General features: G+C 44.6%; 1 protein-coding gene and 1 long non-coding RNA gene across 2 annotated transcripts in view; one reads left to right on the top strand and one right to left on the bottom strand.

The window, feature by feature from the left end:
- LOC118939569 (sterile alpha motif domain-containing protein 10-like) overlaps positions 1-20101 on the top strand; it is a 173369-nt gene that overhangs the window by 19339 nt on the left and 133929 nt on the right. The window lies entirely within an intron of this gene.
- The window catches only part of LOC149976956 (uncharacterized), a 28680-nt gene continuing 20334 nt past the window's right edge, over positions 11756-20101 (bottom strand). Inside the window, exons 2-3 of the long non-coding RNA XR_016487479.1 lie at positions 17411-17572; positions 11756-12480 (exon numbers count right to left, since the gene is read on the bottom strand). This is a non-coding gene — a long non-coding RNA (uncharacterized LOC149976956). The remainder of the gene's footprint in view (positions 12481-17410; positions 17573-20101) is intronic.

The raw sequence follows: 20101 nt of genomic DNA, 5'->3' as shown, positions 1-20101 counted from the left end.
TGTCTCTTACTAAACTCATACACTACAGCCCTCCTACTTCTGTCTCTTACTAAACTCTTACACTACAGCCCTCCTACTTCTGTCTCTTACTAAACTCATACACTACAGCACTCCTACTTCTGTCTCTTACTAAACTCTTACACTACAGCCCTCCTACTTCTGTCTCTTACTAAACTCATACACTACAGCCCTACTACTTCTGTCTCTTACAAAACTCATACACTACAGCCCTCCTACTTCTGTCTCTTACTAAACTCATACACTACAGCCTTCCTATTCCTGTCTCTTACTAAACTCATACACTACAGCCATCATATTCCTGTCTCTTCCTAAACTCATACACTACAGCCCTCCTATTCCTGTCTCTTACTAAACTCATACACTACAGCCCTCCTATTCCTGTCTCTTACTAAACTCATACACCACAGCCCTCCTATTCCTGTCTCTTACTAAACTCATACACTACAGCCCTCCTATTCCTGTCTCTTACTAAACTCATACACTACAGCCCTCCTATTCCTGTCTCTTACTAAACTCATACACTACAGCCCTCCTATTCCTGTCTCTTACTAAACTCATACACTACAGCCCTCCTATTCCTGTCTCTTACTAAACTCATACACTACAGCACTCCTACTTCTGTCTCTTACTAAACTCATACACTACAGCCCTCCTACTTCTGTCTCTTACTAAACTCATACACTAAAGCACTCCTACTTCTGTCTCTTACTAAACTCTTACACTACAGCCCTCCTACTTCTGTCTCTTACTAAACTCTTACACTACAGCCCTCCTACTTCTGTCTCTTACTAAACTCTTACACTACAGCCATCCTACTTCTGTCTCTTACTAAACTCATACAATACAGCCCTTCTACTTCTGTCTCTTACTAAACTCTTACACTACAGCCCTCCTACTTCTGTCTCTTACAAAACTCATACACTTACAGCCCTACTACTTCTGTCTCTTACAAAACTCATACACTACAGCCCTACTACTTCTGTCTCTTACTAAACTCATACACTACAGCCTTCCTATTCCTGTCTCTTACTAAACTCATACACTACAGCCATCATATTCCTGTCTCTTCCTAAACTCATACACTACAGCCCTCCTATTCCTGTCTCTTACTAAACTCATACACTACAGCCCTCCTATTCCTGTCTCTTACTAAACTCATACACTACAGCCCTCCTATTCCTGTCTCTTACTAAACTCATACACCACAGCCCTCCTATTCTTGTCTCTTACTAAACTCATACACTACAGCACTCCTATTCCTGTCTCTTACTAAACTCATACACTACAGCCCTCCTATTCCTGTCTCTTACTAAACTCATACACTACAGCCCTCCTATTCCTGTCTCTTACTAAACTCATACACTACAGCCCTCCTATTCCTGTCTCTTACTAAACTCATACACTACAGCACTCCTACTTCTGTCTCTTGCTAAACTAATACACTACAACCCTCCTACTTCTGTCTCTTACTAAACTCATACACTACAGCCCTCCTACTTCTGTCTCTTACTAAACTCATACACTACAGCCCTCCTACTTCTGTCTCTTACTAAACTCATACACTTACAGCCCTACTACTTCTGTCTCTTACAAAACTCATACACTACAGCCCTACTACTTCTGTCTCTTACTAAACTCATACACTACAGCCTTCCTATTCCTGTCTCTTCCTAAACTCATACACTACAGCCATCATATTCCTGTCTCTTCCTAAACTCATACACTACAGCCCTCCTATTCCTGTCTCTTACTAAACTCATACACTACAGCCCTCCTATTCCTGTCTCTTACTAAACTCATACACTACAGCCCTCCTATTCCTGTCTCTTACTAAACTCATACAATACAGCCATTCTACTTCTGTCTCTTACTAAACTCATACACTATAGCCCTCCTATTCCTGTCTATTACTAAACACATACACTCCAGCCTTCCTATTCCTGTCTCTTCCCCCAGTTATGTTTAAAGAGCCCACTCTTCAAGCCTCCATGAAAAGGTACAAAAAGGAAAGCAAGAAAACCAACAGAGGTAACAGACAAGGGAACTTAATTACAATGATCAGACCCATCACGATCAGACCCATCACGATCAGACCCATCATTTTTTGTTAAGTTTTCTTTTCTACCACTTTCTATCTTTTTGCTGGACTTTTCCTTTCATTACACCTGCAGCATGGCCATTCAGATGCCACACCCCTCTGACTGACTTTATCCAAAACCACTGATGTCTTAATATGACTGACTGTCGTGATAAAGTTCTCTACATCAGGAAAAAACATCCTGTATGTCAATCTTCTTACCAAATGAATCCTGCAAAAAATTGTCAACCTGCTGTAATATGTACCAGTGAACCTGATTGGGACTGAGATGCTTCATCTTCTTTTATGGGGAAATCTGACAGCTTGTCAATCTTTTCCACCCTTCCTCAGTTCTCATTGAGCAGCTCCACGGAAACCGGAGCCCGCCGGATCCCCCCCACTGCCATCCAACCCCTCCCCAATACCACCCTGCGTGTCTGTAATTTCACTGGGCACATCACCCTGCGTGTCTGTAATTTCACTGGGCACATCAATCTCCATTGTCTGTGAGACAGGCGTAACAGCCTCAAAGTCAGTGTTGCCACTGCCCTCGGTAACCACTGCCGGGAGCTCAGTCACTATCACGCCCGCCCCTGAGCTCACCACCACGGCAACCTTGGGGTCATTATCATTCAAAGTACAGGAGACGGAACCTTGCAGTTCTGATGGTTGGGGTTGAGTCTGGACCCGGGTTGGAGGTCGAGAGTAACACCTGTCTCAACCAGCCGGTTGACAAGGCATTCATCTTTTAGAAGCACAACCACTGCTTTATTCATTAGCGAAGCGGTTGAAAGATGTTCATGGCCAAGCTGTTCTCCCACAGCGAGTAGAACATCCTCCACTGTCACATTGAGCTCAGGCAGACATCTGAAGCCATGGCAGAGAGACAGGGACAGCTTCTCCATGTGAGACGCCATCCCCACTCCCACCAAACAAATGTCACCCAAGCCCATATTTATGTTTATTTATTTTCCCTCGTTACAAAAATGTATATAGACATAATATGCAGTTTGAAATGTCTTGAGTGTAATTTTTACTGTTATTTTTGTATTGTTTATTTCACTTTTGTTTATTAAAGCCCACTGAATTGAAATGAGAGAGAAACCAGAGCGTATAGGGTATAGGGTATAGGGAGCTTAATTCACTATAAATCAACACTGGTCTAACAGGGACTGGACTAGAGACTGTGGTGATGCCGGGAGTGTGTGCATGTGTGTCCAATTTCCATACGTGTGTGTGTGTGTGTGTGTGTGTGTGTGTGTGTGTGTGTGCGCGTCCGTGCTCCTGTGTGTGTGTTAGGACTGAGTGTGTTCTGAGCAGTGCAGGCAGTCTTGTGGTAAAACATTAGCTTTGTTGGGATTTGGAAAATTGTCTAAGATGAGGGAGCGCTTCTAGATGCTCCGATCAGGCTGTCTTCTTCATCTCATCCCCACCTTCCTGTTCCATATTTTTTTTTTTAAGTAACGAGACATCTCTCTGTTCTGGTCCAGTGGTTTCGTTCCGTGTCCCACTCCCTCCCCCCCTCTAGAATTAGAGAATGCACAGGCCGTATCCAATAGCTCTCCTTTAATTAGTGTTCTACGCAGAGAGAGAGAGAGAGAGAGAGAGAGAGAGAGAGAGAGAGAGAGAGAGAGAGAGAGAGAGAGAGAGAGAGAGAGAGAGAGAGAGAGAGAGAGAGAGAGAGAGAGAGAGAGAGAGAGAGAGAGAGAGAGAGAGAGAGAGACTTAGAGAGAGACTTAGAGAGAGACTTAGAGAGAGACTTAGAGAGAGACTTAGAGAGAGACGTGTAGAAATAGAGAGAGAGAGAGAGAGAGACAGAGAGAGAGAGAGAGAGAGAGAGAGACAGAGAGAGAGCGCGAACGGTGTGTAGAAATAGAGAGAGAGAGTGAGGGGGAGAGAGAGAGAGAGGGGGGGGTAGAGAGGGAGAGAGTGAGGATGGGATGGAGGTGTAGAGAGATTAAAACTAGAGATTTAATTTTCTGAAAGGGTTCAACTAATTTGCTATACTTTTATGGAGGGATTCCTTCCCTCACATACCACACTAGTTTAGTTACCCACCTAATGGAAGTCTGTGGTCTTAAACACACACAAACACAAACTCACACGAACCTACACACACGTGCACATACATGCACACACTTACACGCAGTAGGCAATCAGTGCCTTCCACCCTCTGCTGAAGATGGGGTGAATGTGCACAAATTGATATGCAAGATCATAATTGACTTTCTGGATGTGCGTTGGATTGTTATGGACCAATTTACAGTACAGCTAAGTTATTATACCCTTCATCTGTTGCTACCCCTATCCTATCCTCTCTCTCTCTCTCTCTCTCTCTGTCTCTCTCTCTCTCTCTCTCTCTCTGTCTCTCCCTCTCTCTCTCTCTCTCTCTCTCTCTCTCTCTCTCTGTCTCTCTCTCTCTCTCTCTCTCTCTCTCTCTCTCTCTCTCTCTCTCTCTCTCTCTCTCTCTCTGTCTCTCTCTCTCTCTCTCTCTCTCTCTCTCTCTCTCTCTCTCTCTCTCGTTCTCTCTCTCTCTCCCTCTCTCTCTTTCTGTGTCTCTGTCTCTCTCTCTATCTTTCTTTCTGTCCTTCTGTCTCTTTCTTTCTCTTTTTCTCTCTCTATTTTCTCTCCCGCTGTCTCTCTCTCAATTCAATTTCAATTCAATTCAATTCAAGGGGCTTTATTGGCATGGGAAACATATATTAACATTGCCAAAGCAAGTGAGGTAGATAATATACCAAAGTGATATTAACAATAAAAATGTACAGTAAAGATAGAAGTTCCAAAAGGACAAAGACATTACAAATGTTATATTATGTATATATACAGTGTTGTAACGATGTGCAAATTGTTAAAGTACAAAAGGGAAAATAAAAAAACATAAATATGGGTTGTATTTACAATTATTTTTGTTCTTCACTGGTTGCCCTTTTCTTGTTGCAAAATATCACAAATCTTGCTGCTGTGATGGCACACTGTGGTATTTCACTCAGTAGATATGGGAGTTTATCAAAATCGGGTTTGTTTTCTAATTCTTTGTGGATCTGTGTAATCTGAGGGAAATATGTGTCTCTAATATGGTGTAAGGATCTAGGTGTAGTGGGTGCGAAGTCAGGCGTTGAGAGTTCAGGGGAGTGCTATTTAATGCACTAACGGTGAACATAAGCCACCCCACGAAACACAGGGCACACACAAACCAAATGCCCCAAACACGGGGACTTGTTTGGGGCAAGCAAAACGCCACGAAATGGGAAACACGTAAACCTCATTCGTGCACACAAGTCACACAAAACAATCCCGCACAAAGAGCAGGTGGGCCGGCTGGTAAATAAAGCCCGACTAATCAGCCTAAACACAAAATAGGTGAAGCCAATCAACAGAAAGGGGGAAAAGGATCAGTGGCAGCTAGTAGGCCGGTGACGACGAGCGCCGAGCGCCACCCGAACAGGAAGGGGAGCCACCTTCGGTAGGAGTCGTGACATATGGTCATACATTTGGCAGGAGGTTAGGAAGTGCAGCTCAGTTTCCAACTCATTTTTTGGGCAGTGTGCGCATAGCCTGTCTTGTCTTGAGAGCGAGGTCTGCCTTCAGCGGCCTTTCTCAATAGCAAGGCTATGCTCACTGAGTCTGTACATAGTCAAAGATTTCCTTAATTTTGGGTCAGTCACAGTGGTCAGGTATTCTGTCGCTGTGTACTCTCTGTTTAGGGACAAATACAATTCTAGTTTGCTCTGTTTTTTTGTACATTTTTTCCAATGTGTCAAGTAATTCTCTTTTTGTTTTCTCATGATTTGGTTGGGTCTAATTGTGTTGCTGTCCTGGGGCTCTGTGGGGTGTGTTTGTGTTTGTGAACAGAGCCCCAGGAACAGCTTGCTTAGGGGACTCTTCAGGTTCATCTCTCTGTAGGTGAAGGTTGGGGAATCTTTTCCTTTAGGTGGTTGTAGAATTTAACGTCTCATTTCTGGATTTTGATAATTAGGGTTTGTTATGGAAGATTGGGGAATCGTTTCCTTCTCAATTTGGTGTTTGTCCCATTTTGTGAATTCTTGGTTGGTGAGCGGACCCCAGACCTCACAACCATAAAGGGCAATGGGTTCTATAACTGATTCAAGTATTTTTTACCCAGATCCTAATTGGAATGTTGGATTTTATGTTCCTTTTGATGGCATAGAATGCCCTTCTTGCCTTGTCTCTCAGATCGTTCACAGCTTTGTGGAAGTTACCTGTGGCTCTGATGTTTAGGCCAAGGTATGTATTGTTTTTTGTTTTTTCAGGGGCAACAGTGTCTAAATGGAATTTGTATTTGTGGTCCTGGCGACTGTACCTTTTTTGGAACACCCTTATTTTGGTCTTTTCTGAGATTTACTGCCAGGGCCCAGGTCTGACAGAATCTGTGCAGAAGATCTAGGTGCTGTTGTAGGCCCTTCTTGGTTGGTGACAGAAGCACCAGATCATCTGCAAACAGTAGACATTTGACTTCAGATTCTAGTGGGGTGAGTCTGGGTACTGCAGACTGTTCTAGTCTCCTCGCCAATTTGTTGATATGTATGTTGAAGAGGGTGGGGCTTAAGCTGCATCCCTGTCTCACCCCACGGCCCTGTGGGAAGAAATGTGTGTGCTTTTTGCCTATTTTAACCGCACACTTGTTGTTTGTGTACACAGATTTTATAATGTCATATATTTTTCCCCACACACCACTTTCCATCAATTTGTATAGCAGACCCTCATGCCATATTGAGTTTAAGGCTTTTTTTAAATCAACAAAGCACGAGAAGACGTTGCCTTTGTTTTGGTTTGTTTGGTTGTCAATTAGGGTATGCAAGGTGCATACATGGTCTGTTGTACAATAATTTGGGAAGAAGCCAATTTGACATTTGCTCAGTACATTGTTTTCACTGAGGAAATGTACAAGTCTGCTGTTAATGATAATACGAATGATTTTCCCAAGGTTGCTGTTGACACATCCCACGGTAGTTATTGTGGTCAAATTTGTCTCCGCTTTTGATCAGTCCTTGGTTCCAGATATTGGGGAAGATGATGTTAAATACTTTTAGTATAGCCAATTGGAATTTGTTGTCTGTATATTTGATCATTTCATTGAGGATACTTCAACACCACAGGCCTTTTTTGGGGTTGGAGGGATTTTATTTTGTCCTGTAGTTCATTCAAGGTAATTGGAGAATCCAGTGGGTTCTGGTTTTCTCTCTCCCTGTCTCTCTCTCTCTCTGTCTCACTCTTTCTCGCTCATGTTGTAACAGTAATAATCTGCTACTGTATTTTTGTGTGTTATCTGTGATGGTTTTGTTTGTCTTGTGTAGTTTCTTAATCATTGTACCTTTACTGTATGTGTAAACATGTACACGCAGGGCCCAGCTGTAAAAGAGACCTTGGTCTCAGTCTGTGTTCCTTGTTGAAATAAAGGTAGAATAATAATCCAGTACATTGGCACTTTGTGAGGCTATTCACCAAATCCCAATGATAGAGAAAGGAAAGGGAAAATGATCCCAGGAACCTGCAGAGTTACATGAGCCAGAGTTACCTGCTTGCTTTGGTGTTGCTGTGATCTGTGGCTGTAGCTCAAGTTACGTTAGATGCACTCACCATCTCCCAGTACAGATCCCAGTACAGATCCCAGCACAGATCCCAGAATAGATCCCAGAATAGATCCCAGGACAGATCCCAGGACAGATCCCAGAACAGATCCCAGTACAGATCCCAGAACAGATCCCAGAACAGATCCCAGTACAGATCCCAGAACAGATCCCAGTACAGATCCCTTATGACCTTAAGAGTCTACAGAGTATGTTATTGTCCTTCACTCTATCCTCCCAATGACAAGACTTGTTATTGTTAAAACCTTGACAAGTTATATAGTATAATCAGTCTCAAGGACAACAGCAAACCTTTCTATTGGGTCAAATCGTCACCTAAACTTAGATAAACAAACAGACTCATTATGGGTAGCCTTCAGTCCCAAGGTAAACTGGCTGCTTGTCTTTCCTTGTTAACAACCTCTCCTCCTTCCCTTCCTATTTTATTCTCCCTCTACCTTCTCCCCTCCCCTTCTCCTTCCCCCTCTCTGCTGAGGGTCGTTGGGGTTGGTAATGCAGATTGCCCGTTAAACAAATGGCTAATGGCTTCAGTTACAACGCTGGGCACACACACACACGCACGCACACATACACACACACACACGCACCACGTTTGGGATTGGGAGTCACGATTCCTATCCCGAAAAGCAATTACACTGCTCCTCTCAATCCGGTGCTACCATCAGGGGCAAGATCGTTTTGCATCAGAAAGAGGCGTTATATATGGCTGTGTGTGTGCGTGTTTGTGTGCATGTGTGTGTTTGTGTGTGTCTGAGTAAATGATGTACACCTTTCCTCCTGTCGCACTAATCATCAACCCTAGTCACCGACCCAGGCCACCCAAAAGAGAAACCAGAAACAGTCTCTCTCTGCTCCCCCCGCCACCTTCTCTCTTCCCCTATCTCTCATCAGCCTCGCACTTCCTCCCTCTCTCCCTCTCTCCTCTCCCTCTCTCCTCTCTCTCTCTCTCTCTCCCTCTCTCCTCTCTCCCCCAGTCCCCTCTCTCTCTTCTCTCCCTCTCTATCCTCTCTCCCATTCTCCTCTCTTTCTCTCCATCTCTCTCCTCTCTCTCTCTCTCTTTCTCCATTCTTTCTTACACACCTATACATTTTCTCTCATCACCAAATGTTCCCTGTACACCTCCCCTCCTCTCCTCCCTCTCTCCTCTGGGTTGGGGCCTATTAATGTCCTGTGAATTTACTGCTCTGACAGGGTTGCCATCTCCTTTGGGTGTCACAGATCCTCAAATGGGTCCGCAATTTACTGTCAACAGGCAGTCTGCTTGTCAGTGGGGGGGTTAAATTTCCCACAACCTTTCTCTCTCTCCTTCCCTCTTGCTCTTTCTCTCCCTCTCCAACTTTTCTTTCTTCTCACTCGCTCTCTCAATTCAATTAAATTCAAAGGAATGTATTGGCATGGGACACGTTTACATTTCCAAAGCAAGTGAAATAGATAATAAACAAAAGTTAAATAAACAATAACAAATTAACAGTACATATTACACTCCAAAGGAATAGAGACATTTCAAATGTCATATTATGTATATATACAGTATTGTAACGATGTGCAAATACTTAAATTAAAAAAGGGGAAATAAATAAACATAAATATGGGTTGTATTTACAATGGTGTTTGTTCTTCACTGGTTGTCCTTTTCTTGTGGCAACAGGTCACACATCTTGCTGCTGTGATGGACACGGTGGTATTTTACCCAGTAGTTATGGGAGTTTATCAGAACTGGGTTTGCTTTTGAATTCTTTGTGGATCTGTGTAATCTGAGGGAAATATGTGTCTCTAATATGGTCATATATTTGTACATTTGTCAGGAAGTTAGGAAGTGTAGCTCAGTTTCCATCTCATTTTTTGGGCAGTGTGCACATAGCCTGTCTTCTCTTGAGAGCCAGGTCTGCCTACAGAAGCCTCTCTCAATAGCAAGGCTATGCTCACTGAATCTGTACATAGTCAAAGCTTACCTTAAGTTTGGGTCAGTCACAGTGGTCAGGTATTCTGCCGCTGTGTACTCTCTGTTTAGGGCCAAATAGCATTCTAGTTTGCTCAGTTTTGGGTAAATTTTTTCCAATGTGTCATATAATTATCTTTTTGTTTTCTCATGATTTGTTTGTGTCTAATTGTGTTGCTCTGCTGGGCCTCTGTGGGGTCTGTTTGTGTTTGGGAACAGAGCCCCAGGACCAGCTTGCTTAGGGGACTCTTCTCCAGGTTTATCTCTCTGTAGGTGATGCCTTTGTTATGGAAGGTTTGGGAGTCACTTCCTTTTAGGTGGTTGTAGAATTTAACAGCTCTTTTTCTGGATTTTGATAATTAGTGGGTATCGGCTTAATTCTGCTCTGCATGCATTATTTGGTGTTTTACGTTGTACACATGGGATGTTTCTGCAGACAGAATCTCAATCTGGTGTTTGTCCCATTTTGTGAATTCTTGGTTGGTGAGCCAGACCTCACAACCATAAAGGGCAATGGGTTCTATAATTGATTCAAGTATTTTTAGCCAGATCCTAATTGGGATGTTGAATTTTATGTTCCTTTTGATGGCATAGATGGCCCTTCTTTCCTTGTCTCTCAGATCATTCACAGCTTTCTGGAAGTTACCTGTGGTGCTGATGTTTAGGCCGAGGTACAGTATATCTTGTTTTTGTTGTGCTCTAGGGTAACTGTGTCTCGATAGAATTTGACTTCAGATTCTAGTAGGGTGAGGCCGGGTGCTGCAGACTGTTCTAGTACCCTCTCCAGTTCGTTGATATATATGTTGAGAGAGCGTGGGGCTTAAGCTGCATCCCTGTCTCACCCCACGGCCCTGTGGAAAGGAATGTGTGTTTTGCCAGTGAAGTAGATAATAAAGAAAAGTGAAAAAAACTATGAGAAATGATCTCTCTCTCTTTTTCTTTGCATCCTTCCTTCTCTCCCTCCTGGGGATAAACAGACCATGAAGCAGAGCATACTGCTGAAGCCGTTTCGCTCCCAAGCAGTCCACCGTCTCTGTTTGTGTTGTTTCTGTCTCTCCTCCTGTTCCCTCTATCCTTGCACTCATCTCCTTTGGCGCCCCCCCCCAACCCTCTCTCGCTCTCTCTAAAGTTGCGTTAGTTGCCCAACACTACTCACATCAATCCCACAATCCCTAGCGTGCGATATAACATGTGAGCCCTTTTACAGAATCTTCCACTTCTAGCATTTTTTTCTTCTTTTTGTCTTCCAAATGCTTGTTGTGCCCAAGAGGCTCTGATAGGTTCCAGGTCATATGAGGGAGCCACATGGCAATAGAAGGAATATGTTTCCTATATCTTACACAACACTCATATACTGCACACAGTACACACAGTTGTCGGAAGTTTACATACACTTAGGTTGCAGTCATTAAAACTCGTTTTTCAACCACTCCACACATTTCTCGTCACAAAGCCCTGACCTCAATCCTATAGAAAATGTGTGGGCAGAACTGAAAAAGCGTGTTTGAGCAAGGATGCCTACAAACCTGACTCAGTTACACCAGCTCTGACAGGAGGATTGGGCATGAGACAAGCTAAACAGAGTTATCTTCTCTGATTAGCACTGGCAGTATTTCCAAATCTGATGTCTACAAATGAACTGTTTACTTTATTTGCTTATAGGGTGGCAAATAATTAACTCCATCGTCAAGGTCAAAGGGTAAATGCTTAATGTTAACTTCAATCATGTCCCATATTCTCACTCTTGTATCATTTATTTTCAGTTAGACTAACATGGAAGAGGATTAGTGTTAGTGAAAGATGTGAAAGTCAATCTGTTTACTGACATAGTGCTCCAAATCCCTTCAGGCCCATGAAAGAGTAACAAGACAATAAACTTTTTATTTCAATATTTGTATTTAGTTTTTTCACTCTTTCTCTCGCTCTTTCTCTTTTCTCATTTTTTTCTCTCTCTCATCTCTATTTCTTTTTTTCTCTCTCCTCTGCTTTCCATACATGCCCTTTTAACTTGCTTTCTGTGAAATCCACTCGGAAAGCTCTGTCTACTCTATACACTTTATCCCAAAGATTAGAAGGGATTTGTCCCTGTGTCAGCGCAGATTGGAGGGAGGCAGAGAAGAATAGGACTGAAGGAGGGAGTAGTAGAGGTGGTAGAGGTGGATAGGACTGAAGGAGGGAGTTGTAGAGGTGAATAGGACTGAAGGAGGGAGTAGTAGAGGTGGATAGGACTGAAGGAGGGAGTAGTAGGGGTGGTAGAGGTGGATAGGACTGAAGGAGGGAGTAGTAGAGGTGGATAGGACTGAAGGAGGGAGTAGTAGAGGTGGATAGGTCTGAAGGAGGGAGTAGTAGAGGTGGATAGGACTGAATGAGGGAGTAGTAGAGGTGGATAGGACTAAAGGAGGGAGTAGTAGAGGTGGATAGGACTAAAGGAGGGAGTAGTAGAGGTGGATAGGACTAAAGGAGGGAGTAGTAGAGGTTGTCACGAACCGGCTCAAAGCCCATAACAAAGGGAGACAACGTGGAGATAAGGAGTAACAAAATATATATTTATTAACTAAAGCAACTAAGGAAAATATACAATGGTGTGTGTAATCAGTAATCAGTAGTGTAAGGGAGTGTTTTGCATGCATGAATGTGATAATGCAGGGTGTTGAAAGGTGCCAAAGCAAACAAACAAAAGGCCACCAAGAACCACAACACAATCTACAAAGGTGTCTGCATGGAGAGAGTCTCCTCCATGAATGTGGAAGAGGTCTATTTATCCTGGGAGACACCTGGCCCAGGTGTTTCCCATGAAGCTGATGACCCTCCCGACTCCACCCACTGGCATCCTAATAAGGAAACAAGAACAAATACAGAATACGGCAGACAGAGTGGGAGGGTCATCACATAGAGGTGGATAGGACTAAAGGAGGGAGTAGTAGAGGTGGATAGGTCTGAAGGAGGAAGTAGTAGAGGTGGATAGGACTAAAGGAGGGAGTAGTAGAGGTGGATAGGTCTGAAGGAGGGAGTAGTAGAGGTGGATAGGACTAAAGGAGGGAGTAGTAGAGGTGGATAGGACTAAAGGAGGGAGTAGTAGAGGTGGATAGGACTAAAGGAGGGAGTAGTAGAGGTGGATAGGACTAAAGGAGGGAGTAGTAGAGGTGGATAGGACTAAAGGAGGGAGTAGTAGAGGTGGATAGAACTGAAGGAGGGAGTAGTTGAGGTGGTAGAGGTGGATAGGACTGAAGGAGGGAGTAGTAGAGGTGGATAGGACTGAAGGAAGGAGTAGTCTAGGTGGTAGAGGTGGATAGGACTGAATGAGGGAGTAGTAGAAGTGGATAGGACTGAATGAGGGAGTAGTAGAGGTGGATAGGACTGAATGAGGGAGTAGTAGAAGTAGATAGGACTGAATGAGGGAGTAGTAGAGGTGGATAGGACTGAATGAGGGAGTAGTAGAAGTAGATAGGACTGAATGAGGGAGTAGTAGAGGTGGTAGAGGTGGATAGGTCTGAAGGAGGGAGTAGTAGAAGTAGATAGGACTGAATGAGGGAGTAGTAGAGGTGGTAGAGGTGGATAGGTCTGAAGGAGGGAGTAGTAGAAGTTGATAGGTCTGAAGGAGGGAGTAGTAGAGGTGGATAGGACTGAAGGAGGGAGTAGTAGAGGTGGATAGGACTGAATGAGGGAGTAGTAGAAGTAGATAGGACTGAATGAGGGAGTAGTAGAGGTGGTAGAGGTGGATAGGTCTGAAGGAGGGAGTAGTAGAAGTTGATAGGTCTGAAGGAGGGAGTAGTAGAGGTGGATAGGACTGAAGGAGGGAGTAGTAGAGGTGGATAGGACTGAAGGAGGGAGTAGTAGAGGTGGATTGGTCTGAAGGAGGGAGTAGTAGAGGTGGTAACGTGGAAGGAGGGAGTAGTAGAGGTGGATAGGACTGAAGGAGGGAGTAGTAGAGGTGGATAGGTCTGAAGGAGGGAGTAGTAGAGGTGGTAGAGGTTTATAGGTCTGAAGGAGGGAGTAGTAGAGGTAGATAGGACTGAATGAGGGAGTAGTAGAGGTGGATAGGTCTGAAGGAGGGAGTAGTAGAGGTGGTAACGTGGAAGGAGGGAGTAGTAGAGGTGGATAGGACTGAAGGAGGGGGTTGTAGAGATGGATAGGTCTGAAGGATAGAGTAGGTAAGGTGGTAGAGGTGGATAGGACTGAAAGAGGGAGTAGTAGAGGTGGATAGGTCTGAAGGAGGGAGTAGTAGAGGTGGTAACGTGGAAGGAGGGAGTAGTACAGGTGGATAGGACTGAAGGAGGGGGTTGTAGAGATGGATAGGTCTGAAGGATGGAGTAGGTAAGGTGGTAGAGGTGGATATGACTGAAAGAGGGAGTAGTAGAGGTGGATAGGTCTGAAGGAGGGAGTAGTAGAGGTGGTAACGTGGAAGGAGGGAGTAGTACAGGTGGATAGGTCTGAAGGAGGGAGTAGTAGAGGTGGTAGAGGTTTATAGGTCTGAAGGAGGGAGTAGTAGAGGTGGATAGGACTGAAAGAGGGAGTAGTAGAGGTAGATAGGACTGAATGAGGGAGTAGTAGAGGTGGTAGAGGTGGATAGGACTGAAAGAGGGAGTAGTAGAGGTGGATAGGTCTGAAGGAGGGAGTAGTAGAGGTGGTAACGTGGAAGGAGGGAGTAGTAGAGGTGGATAGGACTGAAGGAGGGAGTAGTAGAGGTGGTAACGTGGAAGGAGGGAGTAGTAGAGGTGGTAGAGGTTTATAGGACTGAAGGAGGGAGTAGTAGAGGTAGATAGGACTGAATGAGGGAGTAGTAGAGGTAGATAGGACTGAATGAGGGAGTAGTAGAGGTGGATAGGTCTGAAGGAGGGAGTAGTAGATGTGGTAACGTGGAAGGAGGGAGTAGTAGAGGTGGATAGGACTGAAAGAGGGAGTAGTAGAGGTGGATAGGTCTGAAGGAGGGAGTAGTAGAGGTGGTAACGTGGAAGGAGGGAGTAGTAGAGGTGGATAGGACTGAAGGAGGGGGTTGTAGAGATGGATAGGTCTGAAGGATGGAGTAGGTAAGGTGGTAGAGGTGGATAGGACTGAAAGAGGGAGTAGTAGAGGTGGATAGGTCTGAAGGAGGGAGTAGTAGAGGTGGTAACGTGGAAGGAGGGAGTAGTACAGGTGGATAGGTCTGAAGGAGAGAGTAGTAGAGGTGGTAGAGGTTTATAGGTCTGAAGGAGGGAGTAGTAGAGGTGGTAGAGGTGGATTGGACTGAATGAGGGAGTAGTAGAGGTGGATAGGACTGAATGAGGGAGTAATAGAGGTGGATAGGACTGAAGGAGGAAGTAGTAGAGGTGGTAGAGGTGGATAGTACTGAATGAGGGAGTAGTAGAGGTAGATAGGACTGAAGGAGGGAGTAGTAGAGGGGGATAGGACTGAATGAGGGAGTAGTAGAGTTGTATAGTACTGAAGGAGGTAGTAGTAGACGTGGATAGGTCTGAATGAGGGAGTAGTAGAGGTGGTAGAGGTGGATAGGTCTGAAGGAGGGAGTTGTAGAAGTGGATAGGTCTGATTGAGGGAGATAGTAGAGGTGGATAGGATTGAAGGAGGGAATAGTAGAGGTGGATAGGACTGAAGGAGGGAGTAGTAGAGGTGATAGAGGTGGATAGGTCTGAAGGAGGGGGCAGTAAAGGTAGATAGGACTGAATGAGGGAGTAGTAGAGGGTGATAGGTCTGAAGGAGGGAGTAGTAGAGGTGGTAGAGGTGGATAGGTCTGAAGGAGGGAATAGTAGAGGTGGTAGAGATGGATAGGACTGAATGAGGGAGTAGTAGAGATGGATAGGACTGAATGAGGGAGTAGTAGAGATGGATAGGACTGCATGAGGGAGTAGTAGAGGTGGATAGGACTTAAGAAGGGAGTAGTAGAGGTGGTACAGGTGGATAGGACTGAAGGCGGGACTGGTAGGGGTGGTAGAGGTGGATAGGACTGAAGGAGGTAGTAATAGACATAGATAGGACTGAATGAGGGAGTAGTAGAGGTGGATAGGACTTAAGGAGGGAGTAGTAGGGGTGGTAGAGGTGGATAGGTCTGAGGGAGGGAGTAGTAGAGGTGGTTGAGATGGATAGGACTGAATGAGGGAGTAGTAGAGGTGGATAGGACTGAAGAAGGGAGTAGTAGATGTGGTACAGGTGGATAGGACTGAATGAGGGAGTAGTAGAGGTGGATAGGACTGAATGAGGGAGTAGTAGAGGTTGATTGCTCTGAAGGAGGGAGAAGTAGATTGTGGATAGGACTGAAGGAGGAAGTAGTGGAGATGGATAGGTCTGAAGGAGGGAGTAGTGGAGGTGGATAGGACTGAATGAGGGAGTAGTAGAGGTTGATTGCTCTGAAGGAGGGAGAAGTAGATTGTGGATAGGACTGAAGGATGGAGTTGTAGAGGTGGTAGAGGTGGATAGGACTGAAGGAGAGATTAGTAGAGGTGGATAGGACTGAAGGAGGGAGTAGTAGAGGTGGATAGGACTTAAGGAGGGAGTAGTGGGGGTGGTAGAGGTGGATAGGTCTGAGGGAGGGAGTAGTAGAGGTGGTATAGGTGGATAGGACTGAATGAGAGTGTAGTAGAGGTGGATAGGACTTAAGGAGGGAGTAGTAGGGGTGGTAGAGGTGGATAGGTCTGAAGTGGGGAGTAGTGGAGGTGGATAGCTCTGAAGGAGGGAGTAGTAGAGGTGGTAGAGGTGGATAAGACTGAAGGAGGGAGTTGTAGAGGTGAATAGGACTGAATGAGGGAGTAGTAGAGGTGGATAGGTCTGAAGGAGGGAGTAGTGGAGGTGGATAGGACTGAATGAGGGAGTAGTAGAGGTGGATAGCTCTGAAGGAGGGAGTAATAGACGTAGATAGGACTGAATGAGGGAGTAGTAGAGGTGGATAGCTCTGAAGGAGGGAGTATTAGAGGTGGTAGAGGTGGATAAGACTGAAGGAGAAGTAGAGGTGGTAGAGGTGGATAGGACTGAATGAGGGAGTAGTAGAGGTGGATTAGACTGAATGGGGAGTACTTGAGGTGGATAGGACTGATCGAGGGAGTAATAGACGTAGATAGGACTGAATGAGGGAGTAGTAGAGGTGGATAGGACTGAATGAGGGAGTAGTAGAGGTGGATAGGACTGAATGAGGGAGTAGTAGAGGTGGATAGCTCTGAAGGAGGGAGTATTAGAGGTGGTAGAGGTGGATAAGACTGAAGGAGTAGTAGAGGTGGTAGAGGTGGATAGGACTGAATGAGGGAGTAGTAGAGGTGGATAGGACTGAATGAGGGAGTACTTGAGGTGGATAGGTCTGAAGGAGGGAATAGTAGAGGTAGATAGGGCTGAAGGAGAGAGTTGTAGAGGTGGATAGGACTGAATGAGGGAGTAGTAGAGGTGGATAGGACTGAATGAGGGAGTAGTTGGGGTGGATAGGTCTGAAGGAGGGAATAGTAGAGGTAGATAGGGCTGAAGGAGAGAGTTCTAGAGGTGGATAGGTCTGAAGTAGGGAGTAGTAGAGGTGGTCGAGATGGATAGGACTGAATGAGGGAGTAGTATAGTTGATTTGGACTGATTGATGGAGTGGTAGAGGTGGATCGGACTGAATGAGGGAGTAGGGATTTGTAGCTTGAAGAACACTCAACAATGTTGAGAGTATGTATTATGGAATCATGAGGAATAGCCTACTACACCTAACTCAGCATGTACTCTTACACAGACATAATAGGTTTGAATAAAGTTTAAAGATTAATATAGATGACTAGGTTGACACTGATAGGTTGGAGTTTAACTAACCTCTGAGTGTTTCTGAAGCCTCTTAGCCCAAGGTGTGTGTGGGGGGGGGTATGTCAGTCATGGTTAGTGGGATCTGACATGTCATCCCGACGTCCCACTTCGGTCTGTCCTAGTTCCAGGTCACCGCCAGTGTCTGCAAGACTCCGAGACAAGACTCCCAGCCTGAAGACCAGAGAGGAAGATGAAATGTGAATAAAGAACTTAGAACCTGTTCATGGAACACATTTAGATTGAACTATTTAGTCATGTTCAACTCTATAGGCACATCACAGTGGCTTTGTGAGATGGTAGTAAAGGTCTTCACTGTATGTATGGTTTGGTAAGACAGATCAGCTTCCTGGTTCTGGGATTCAGACACACACTACATCACCCGTTTATTTGAATGCTTAATTAAAAGTTGAGAACAGTGGGTCTTTTCCAACGCTAAGTGATTGGCCACTGCAGAGTCAGTTTTACTAGGTGTGTAGATTGTGTGTGCGTTTGTGTACACTACAGGCCTGGCTGTTCACGTCATAACTACAGTATCAGTTTCACTAATTACACACATACTTCAGGGATAAGGCTGCTGTTGTAAAACCTGAAGCAAATACTGCCTAATCCAAAGATAGGGTGTATGTGTGTGAATGTCTGTCTGTCTGTCTGTCTGTCTGTCTGTCTGTCTGTGTGTGTATGTGTGTGTGTGTCTATCTGTCTATCTGTCTGTCTATCTGTCTATCTGTCTGTCTGTCTATCTGTCTATCTGTCTATATGTCTGTCTATCTGTCTATCTGTCTATCTGTCTATCTGTCTATCTGTCTATCTGTCTATCTGTCTGTCTGTCTGTCTGTCTGTCTGTCTGTCTGTCTGTCTGTCTGTCTGTGTGTTGTCCTCCTCTTTCCTGTATTATTAAGCCAATATGACTGTTAACTAACAGAGCTAATGGGGTGGGCATGCACGTGACTATATGTCAACTAACTGAGAGATAATGGGGTGGGCATGCACGTGACTATATGTCAACTAACTGAGAGATAATGGGGTGGGCATGCACGTGACTATATGTTAAGTAACTGAGAGATAATGGGGTGGGCATGCACGTGACTATATGTCAACTAACTGAGAGATAATGGGGTGGGCATGCACGTGACTATATGTTAAGTAACTGAGAGATAATGGGGTGGGCATGCACGTGACTATATGTTAAGTAACTGAGAGATAATGGGGTGGGCATGCACGTGACTATATGTCAACTAACTGAGAGATAATGTGGTGGGCATGCACGTGACTATATGTTAAGTAACTGAGAGATAATGGGGTGGGCATGCACGTGACTATATGTTAAGTAACTGAGAGATAATGGGGTGGGCATGCACATGACTATATGTCAACTAACTGAGAGATAATGGGGTGGGCATGCACGTGACTATATGTCAACTAACTGAGAGATAATGGGGTGGGCATGCACGTGACTATATGTCAACTAACTGAGAGATAATGGGGTGGGCATGCACGTGACTATATGTTAAGTAACTGAGAGATAATGGGGTGGGCATGCACGTGACTATATGTCAACTAACTGAGAGATAATGGGGTGGGCATGCACGTGACTATATGTCAACTAACTGAGAGATAATGGGGTGGGCATGCACGTGACTATATGTTAAGTAACTGAGAGATAATGGGGTGGGCATGCACGTGACTATATGTCAACTAACTGAGAGATAATGTGGTGGGCATGCACGTGACTATATGTTAAGTAACTGAGAGATAATGGGGTGGGCATGCACATGACTATACAGTTGAAGTCTGAGGTTTACATACACCTTAGCCAATTACATTTAAACTCAGTTTTTCACAATTCCTGACATTTAGTCCTAGTAAAAATTCCCTGTCTTAGGTCAGTTAGGATCACCACTTTATTTTAAGAATGTGAAATGTCAGAATAATAGTAGCGAGAATGATTTATTTCGGCTTTTATTTCTTTCATCACATTCCCAGTGGGTCAGAAGTTTACATACACTCAATTAGTATTTGGTAGCATTGCCTTTAAATTGTTTAACTTGGGTCAAACGTTTTGGGTAGCGTTCCACAAGCTTCCCACAATAAGTTGGGTGAATTTTGGCCCATTCCTTCTGACAGAGCTGGTGTAACTGAGTCAGGTTTGGAAATGATGACTTGGAAACAGGCCACTAGGGGCAACATTGGGGGCTGTTACCTTCAAATTGGTTTCGGTTTTGCCAGGGCAGTGCGGATGTGGATGGCGGATGCACGCAAGCATCTGTCTCTGATTCCAAAGGTTGCATGTTTGAATCCAGAGATAGAAAGTTGTTTTGGATATTTTAGTTAACCCTTACCTTAACCAATCAGAGTTAATGCCTGAACTTAACCCTAACCTTAACACTTAACCTTAAACACTTAGACATTTGAAGTTTGGAACAACTTCAAAATGTTATGTTTGAGAAATATGGATGACTGTGAGACTGTGAGAGCTGGTAGTGTATGACAACACCCTTCTACACCTGCATTGCTTGCTGTTTGGGGTTTTAGGCAGGGTTTCTGTACAGCACTTTGTGACATCAGCTGATGTTAGAAGGGCTATATAAATACATTTGATTGATTAGAGGGGCATAATCACAATCTGGGTCGCACGCACGCACACACACACACACACACACACACACACACACACACACACACACACACACACACACACAC

The sequence above is a fragment of the Oncorhynchus mykiss genome, chromosome 16 (genome assembly GCF_057628025.1).
Source record: "Oncorhynchus mykiss isolate SJ-2025 chromosome 16, ASM5762802v1, whole genome shotgun sequence".
NCBI lineage: Eukaryota > Metazoa > Chordata > Actinopteri > Salmoniformes > Salmonidae > Oncorhynchus > Oncorhynchus mykiss.
Note: the sequence above shows the minus strand (reverse complement) of the source record. Positions and strands in the feature narration are given on the sequence as shown.